Raw genomic sequence first — 8,645 nt, 5'->3', positions numbered from 1 at the left:
TAAAGTTCACGCATGATATCATATTGGGAGGACCACTAGCGCCCATCTAGAGAACGAATGGTAGTAAGACATGTCCTTTCAGATCGTTTTTGAAGCCGAAGAAGATTATAGAGAGAGACCAACTCATTCTGTACGATTGAACGAGACTGGGAATGCAAGTGGACACCATCTATTTGCCTACGTTTGAATTTTAGAAGTCTTGCCTTCACACGGTAGACGTTTACGACTCTCAAGTGGGCATCATGAGCATTATCGTAAAGATCGCGAAGGGCAGCATAATAAAATTCCCTAGTTCGCCTTATTTCAACCGCTTTTGCAGCGCTAGTATGCTTGAGTGTATTTCGAATCCGAGGTTTATCAAAGGTAACCCACCTATCTAGAATTGAGGGATAGCGCGCTTGGGACTGGATTGCCCGCCGCCTTACGTCTGCGATGATACCTTCCAGAGAGGGGTCCGTGAGATGTAGAGTGCTTAGCTTCCATAAAGGGCGCTAAAGATGGACCCGCTGCGGGACGTGGTTAAAACTCATTGAAACAGCACAGTGATCAGTGAAATTGGCAGAAATTACATCAGTCGATAGAAGCTGACTGCAGATGGGGGCAGATAAATAAGAGCGGTCCAATCGGCTACTTGAAGTAGCTGTAGAAAACCTAAACCGCACCAATGTAGGATATCTGCAAACCCAAGCATCTTGGAGATGCAAAGACGTCACCATATCATTAAGTTCACGACAATATGTATAATTGAGGGTCTGATCTACACGACATAAGACGCAGTTAAAATCGCCCCCCAACAAAACCTTGCGCGGGTTCCGTCGGAGTAAATAAATAACTTCTATCTTATAAAAGCGCGCGCCGTCGGATGCAACGACCGGGTTCAGACGGAACGTAAAGAAAAATTAAGGTGAGGTCATAAAAACTACAGCCTATACCGCGACATCATCTAGCGTTTCGAAGTCCGTCAGCGGCAGTCCATCTCGATAAAGCAAACCCATACCGGTAGAATTTTTAGGCGTGACATTGAAAAACAGTCTCTCCAGGAAGATAAAACACATCAAATAACACCTCGTGTAAACACACGATATCAGCTTGGGAATCGCAAATAAACTGGCGTAACGCAGCAAGCCGTAGTTGGGAACATATCCTATTAACATTGAGGGTTAGAAATGTATAGGCTTGCATCCGTCAGCACATGTAAGGTCAATGAAACAACACTAAGGAAAGTGCACTCATCACATCTCTCTCTCCTTAACGTCCGGGTGCGGTGGAAAGAAGGTATAATTCTAATCCTCCCCACGGGAAGCCGAGGAATCCTCGTTTTTCTTTCTACGACGCACCGCTGCACGTGCAGGTTGAAAACACTGTTTCACACCACTCCGTGAAAACACACACTGTTGTTGTGGAAGGGTTGGGGGAACGTCAGCCGACCGATGTGACCGAGCGGTTCTAGGCGCTTCACTCTGGAAACGCGTGACCGCTACGGTCGCAGGTTCGAACCTTGCCTCGAGCATGGATGTGTGTGCTCTCCTCAGGTTAGTTAGGTTTAAGTAGTTGGAAGTTTGCCCGTGATCTAGGGGATGCCGGCACGGTAGCTCAGCGTGTTCGGTCAGAGGGCTACGTGCCCTCTGTAATAAAATAAACTGAGTCAATCGATCAACAACGAGCATAAATGGATGTCTTACGACGTCCGCCCCGAGCAGATGCAACGAACAATAGCGAACAAAATGGGATTTAAAAAAAAAAAAAAAAAAAAGGGGTAGCGTCTTTGATTCATAATCAAAACGTCTTCGGTCCCGGGTTCGATCCCAGCCAATGCCTAAATTTTGATAAATAATCAGCATTGGCAGAATAGTCTGGCTTTAGCTGTCGCAGCGGTCGCACGCTCCTCAAGTTTGCTCCGTGAACGTTCAGTGTTTACGCCAGAGTTTTCGAGTTTCGTGCTCGTTTATTGACGTTTTGCACGTAAATTAAGCGTTATCAATTGAGCATTTTGTCTTCGTCGTGTCATCTTTCTACGTAGTGCTGTTGGGATTTCGGCGTTGTCCGAGATTTCTTCGCTGCAGAACACCATGGCAAACTCCGTGAGAAAAAACACCGTGATTTTCACCTTCGACAAGTACACCCGTCGAGTACAGCCCTCTGCACTTGAAATACACGACTGGATTACCGAGGTAATTGGCCTCCATTCTGAATCTGTTCATACCATGCAGCTAGACTCTGATGAATACTGCATTTTTGTAAAGTTTAACGATTCCGTGAGTGTAGACCGCTTTCTGACAAAATTTGGTTATGAAATGGAATTTATACACCGTGATGGTACTAAAAGTACTGTAAAACTCCGGAATTCCGAGTCTGTAATTAGGAATGTTAGGGTTTTGAATATTCCCACAGAAGTAAACAACTCGAAAATTAAAGAAGTCCTTTCATTATATGGGGTTGTCAGGCAAATAGTCAACGAAAGGTGGGCTTCGCATTTCAAGCTGCAGTGCTTTAACGGCATTCGCTCCGTGGAGATGGAAGTGAAGGCAAACATTCCCTCCCACTTCTTTGTTGACGGGCACAAGGCGCATGTTATGTACTCAGGGCAAACCCCTACATGTCATGTATGTAACGAGTCTGGTCACCTCCGTCAGGACTGCCCTCGCCGTGTTTTTGTGCTAACAAATAACCTTACGCAACGCCAGAAATTAACAGTCAACGATTTGTTGCCAGCCAGTAATACAACAGAGCCGGCGGCTGTCGTGAATCCTGTTACTACCTCTAAAATGTTGCACTTAATGTTAATGACTTTCCGTCTTTAAAACCTGCATTAACTGCTGAAATTCCGTCCCATGACAGCGAGATTCCCACTAAAAAGCGTCCTCTAGAGGACACTGAAAAAAATGTTGATGAGGACTCTTCCTGTGAAACACCCGTTGCTAGGAGGCAGAAGCCCAGTCCTGAAGATCTGTTGGAAGTGGAAAAAGGAGATGGAATGCAGGTCGATGTGGCTCCTACTTCCGCACAAGGACTTATACCGCCACGAACAAATAGTGACGCAGCTGGTAGTGACCTTTCACGGAAATGTGACCCTGAGCCTGAGGTCACGACTGAAATAACAGCATCAAGTGCACAGCCCATACAGTGTGAACAGTACGAGGAAGTACCAAGTAAACAACCTGCTGACTCCGAAGCGCAACATCGCGCCGAAGGAGGAAATAAACAAGCATCACCGCCTCGCCAGCAAGACAACACAACAGACACCACGCCGGAACCAAATATTGACGACTCGCAAGCCACGGCCGATGCCCCATTCAGCCACCGCCGGCGGCAGCGACCGACACCGGGTCTTGCTGTCACGCGTCATCAAGCGAAAGCCACACCAGAGAAGAAAGACATCAAGAAAAAGAATATTAAACATGAAGTAATCAGGGCCAACACTGACGAGGAGAAAGAGAATGGCCACAGTGACTTATAGCAATACATTGTCGGGATTTCAGGATACTTTTCTTCTCAAGCTCTTTGTTTAAAAGCAGTGCAAATTTTACTAGGAATTTAGTACATGTAATGAGCACACAGTTTGTAAATATCGTGCCTTGTAGGGAAACAGTTTGCTGCTATAAGCATACCGATCCTCATCCCAAATAGCTTCTTATGGTATGTCTGTGATGCAAGCTTATAGCATTACTACTATTAACATTAATAAAATACAGTCACCCTTGAAATTGGCAGCACTAAAAGATTTCTTGTACCAGTCCGGGACAGATATCGCGTTGCTACAAGAAGTTGCGATAACGGAATTTCGGATCCCAGGCTTTTTTGAAATTGTTAATGTTTCTACGGAAGCCAATATCGGTACAGCCATTCTTATAAGGGAAGGCATTCCGGTGACTGAAATCGAACGACTAGAATCAGGAAGAGCCATAGGCATAAAAATATTCGATGTGACAGTGCTTAACCTTTACGCCCCATCAGGAAATTCCCACAAATTGGATCGTGCGAAGTTTTTTCAAGATGAACTGATTTATTTATTGAGGAAAAATCCGTGTTCTCTTATACTAGGTGGAGATTTTAACTGTGTTTTAAACCAGAAAGATCAAGAACCCAACTTCAACTACTCGCCACAGTTAAAAAAGTTAGTAAGTGATCTACACCTTAAGGATGTGTGGGAACTTCAGCACCCGACGTCAGTCGGGTTCACGTATATAACCAGCCACTCCCGCAGCAGACTAGATAGAATTTACGTGTCACCAAATTTGCAAAATTATTTATTAAACGTTGAAACTATTCCCGCGTATTTTAGCGATCACAGTACACTTTTAACTTGCTTTAATTTAAGTGTACAGCCAACCCGACGATTCAGAGGCCAATGGAATTTAAATATCTCTGTTTTAACTGACGAAGAACTGGAACAGGAAATACGAGTAGCGTGGACTATGTGCCTCCGCACAGTAGACAAGCACCCAACAGTCATTGACTGGTGGACTAGGAGGGCTAAACCAAGGCTGCGGAAAGTTGTCATGCAGTATAGTGCAGCGAGGCACAGGGAGTTGAGGAATACAATGGAGTTTTATTATAAAGTTTTAAGACACTTATATCAACAGGCCCATGAGGATGTAATTCGTCTGAATGATATCAAAAAAATAAAAGCCAAGTTATTAAGCATTAAACGGCAACAGATGGAGGGACTCAAAATTAAATCGAAAGCCACATTAGTCGTAGCAGATGAAACAGCTTCGCTGTATCACTTGGTGCGGCATGCTAAAAACAGACGTCTAACTTTAATTGATGAAGTCCAGACGCATACTGGTACGAGGCTCACATGCCAGAAACAAATACTGGACGAAGTCCACAGGTACTATGAAACCTTATATGCCCCTACCACAGTGGAAGATGCAGCTCTCGAGGACTTTCTCACTATTTTAGGTCTACAATTGTCGGGAACAGACAACGCTGACATCCTGTCACCTATTACTAAAGATGAAGTGCATGAGGCAGTGCGTAACTCACCTCTCAAAAAATCTCCGGGACTTGATGGCCTCCCTGTGGAGTTTTATGCCCGCTACTGGTCTATAATTGGGGACAAGATCACTTCCATGGCAAATGAGGTCCTGAACGGAAAACCGGTCCCTGCAGAGTTTAAGGAAAGTAAAATAGTACTGATTCCTAAGAGTAAAGGCAAAACCAACTTAAACAATTTTCGGCCTCTTTCGCTACTAAATTCTGATTACAAAATAATTTCGCGTATTATCAACAAAAGACTCTCTGCCTTTTCCAACAAAATATTGAGTCATCATCAATCTTATTCTCCGACCAGAACGATATTCGAAAGTCTATCTGCATACAGAGACGTCATTGCAATTACCTCAGTGACAAGTATAAAATGTGCGTTAATCTTTATAGATTTCAACAAAGCTTTTGACCGCGTTAGTCATAGATACCTCTTTGTGACGCTGTGAAGAATGGCTTTCCGCCCCCAGATTGTGAACATGCTAAGGAATATTGCAACAGGTATAAATGCGAAAACAGCAATCAATGGCCAAACATCTAAACCCATACAGATAAGGCGAGGGGTTCCACAGGGCAGTCCCTTATCTATGTTTTTATTTTCTGTATCTTTAGAGCCCTTCCTCCGCACTGTCCACGCAAGATTAACAGGCATAACATTGAGTGGTGAGAAAACTGTGATACGAGCTTATGCTGATGACGTGGGCGTTGTAATAAGAAATAAGGAGGAGACAGTTACTCTGGAAAGAGAAATCCAAAGGTATTGTCTAGCGTCGGGAGCGACAGCAAATGAAAACAAAAGTCAAATATTGAATCTACGGGGCCTAGATCACTTTCGACTGGCATGGGCAAAACAAGACAACAAACATAAAACTTTGGGAATAACCTTAATGGCATGTCCGATGAGGATGGCTGCTTTTAACTGGACGGAAACTAGGAGGAAAGTTCATGGTGCTGTAATGGAGAACATCCAACGAACCATGGACCTGGTGCAAAAAGATTCATCAACTCCTGCGTTTCGTCTAAAGCATTTTTCACTGCGCAGGTATTTCCAATCCCTAAACTAGTAGCGAAAGGGATCATGTCCACTGTTACCAATTATTTATGGCGAGGAGACATATTCAGGGTTGGTGCGACTACCGTTATACTGGATGTCAGAAACGGGGGCCTCGGTTTGGTGGATATTCGCAATAAAGCGTCTGCTCTGTTCCTCAAACGGACTTTCCATATACTCAGAGAACTTCCACAATGTATAACTGCAAAGCTCTTTGAGGCTGTGACACCCCATAGCCTGCAAGCACCGATTGATGTGCGAAGGATTAATGCCCGTCTGCAGTATGTGAGGAACTTTTTCCTCGAAGCAAGTTATCTTAGTGACGAAATCAGCAGCAACACACGTATCACAGCGCACGACATCATACTTGAAAGGAAGTTAAATGAGGGTAGAAAGAAAATTGAAACGAAATTCCCAAATTGTGACTGGAAAGCTGTATGGCGGAACATCAACTATGCCGGGCTATCTACAGACGCTATTTCCGCATGGTACAAAACAGTTAATAATGTCATCAGCACCAATGAGAGACTATATGGGATCGGTTTAAACCAGACACACCTTTGTGGAAAATGCAATCTGGTGGATACACTCAGCCACAGATTCACCTGTGGTGGCAATGTGCATAACTGGAATTGGATCAGGCAACAAATCGCTTTTCTCACCAGATCCTCTACGGAATATATAACGCCATCGCTCCTCCTGACACCAGATATGACACACTTTCCGAAATTAAAAATCAACGCCATTAGCTGGTTACTGGGAAAATATGTTAGTTATGTCATCCACACACTTGGGTCGGACAACGAGATAGAATTCCGCGTATACATGAAGTGTGAATATGCAAAAATCAGCACGTATCGCAATCACAAGAAGCACTACGGCAAGATGCTGAAGATCATTTTTGAAGGAATGGGTGTTGGTTAAATATGTGGAACCACTACAACGCCTTGAACGAGAACCAACAGAAGAAAATTAAAAGTCACTTGGTTTCTTATTATTATTTACTATTACCTTGCTTCCGGATTTTTTTTTTTTTTTTTTTAATCAGTGTTCAGATTCTACTCAGAGAAGAGGTTTCTTTGTCTTTCTTACAACGGAGAATGGAAATATTGTGTTAAGATTTCTGCACATTTAGTGTTATGACCTAACAGGGAACATGAAAAAGGGGTGGGAGGGGTTTGGGCCTCGACGCACTGGCAGTGTCGTGAACAGACCCCACTGCTAGTGCGGCGTGTACCACGCCCTGACCATCCTAAAAATACAAAAAAAAATTAAAAAATTGGATTGCTGGGGAAAAAAATATGGATAAAAAAGAAAAAAGAAAAAAAAGGGGGGTAGCGTCTTTGATTCATAATCATAACGTCTTCGGTCCCGGGTTCGATCCCCGCCTCTGCCTAAATTTTGATAAATAATCAGCATTGGCAGCCAAAGACTTCTGGCATAAGAATTCAGCCTCATTCTGCCAACGGCCTTGTCAAAGAGGGCGGAGGAGCGGATAGAGGTTCAGGGCACTCTTGTCCTAGGGGTGGGAAATTGCCCCTAAAGGCGGAAGAATCAGCAATGATCAACGACATGAGGATGCAGAAGGCAATGGAAACCACTGCATTAAAGACACGTAACGTGTATCCACAGGACATGTGGCCTGTAATTGAAGAAGTGTCATGATGATCTCTCCATTGGCAAAAGATTCCGGAACAGTCCCCCATTCGGATCTCTGGGAGGGGACTGCCAAGGGGGAGGTTACCATGAAAAAAAGATGGAATAATCAACGAAAAAATAACGTTCTACGAGTCGGGGCGTGGAATGTCAGAAGCTTGAACGTGGTTGGGAAACTAGAAAATCTGAAAAGGGAAATGCAAAGGCTCAATCTAGATATAGTAGGGGTCAGTGAAGTGAAGTGAAGTGGAGTCGAAGGAAGACAAGGATTTCTGGTCAGATGAGTATCGGGTAATATCAACAGCAGCAGAAAATTGTATAACAGGTGTAGGATTCGTTATGAATAGGAAGGTAGGGCAGAGGGTGTGTTACTGTGAACAGTTCAATGACCGGGTTGTTCTAATCAGAATCGACAGCAGACCAACACCAACAACGATAGCTCAGGTATACATGCCAACGTCGCAAGCTGAAGATGAACAGATAGAGAAAGTGTACGAGGATATTGAAAGGGTAATGCATTATGTAAAGGGGGACGAAAATCTAATAGTCATGGGTGACTGGAATGCAGTTGTAGGGGAAGGAGTAGAGGAAAAGATTACAGGAGAATATGGGCTTGGGACAAGGAATGAAAGAGGAGAAAGACTAATCGAGTTCTGTAACAAGTTTCAGCTAGTAATAGCGAATACCCTGTTCATGAATCACAAGAGGAGGAGGTATACTTGGAAAAGGCCGGGAGATACGGGAAGATTTCAATTAGATTACATCATGGTCAGAAAGAGATTCCGAAATCAGATACTGGATTGTAAGGCGTACCCAGGAGCAGATATAGACTCAGATCACAATATAGTAGTGATGAAGAGTTGGCTGAAGTTCAAGACATTAGTCAGGAAGAATCAATACGCAAAGAAGTGGGATACGGAAGTACTAAGGAATGACGAGATACGTTTGA

This window comes from Schistocerca piceifrons, chromosome 3 (assembly GCF_021461385.2).
Source record: "Schistocerca piceifrons isolate TAMUIC-IGC-003096 chromosome 3, iqSchPice1.1, whole genome shotgun sequence".
Taxonomy (NCBI): domain Eukaryota; kingdom Metazoa; phylum Arthropoda; class Insecta; order Orthoptera; family Acrididae; genus Schistocerca; species Schistocerca piceifrons.
The sequence above is the reverse complement of the archived record's forward strand: the minus strand, read 5'-3'. Positions refer to the sequence as shown.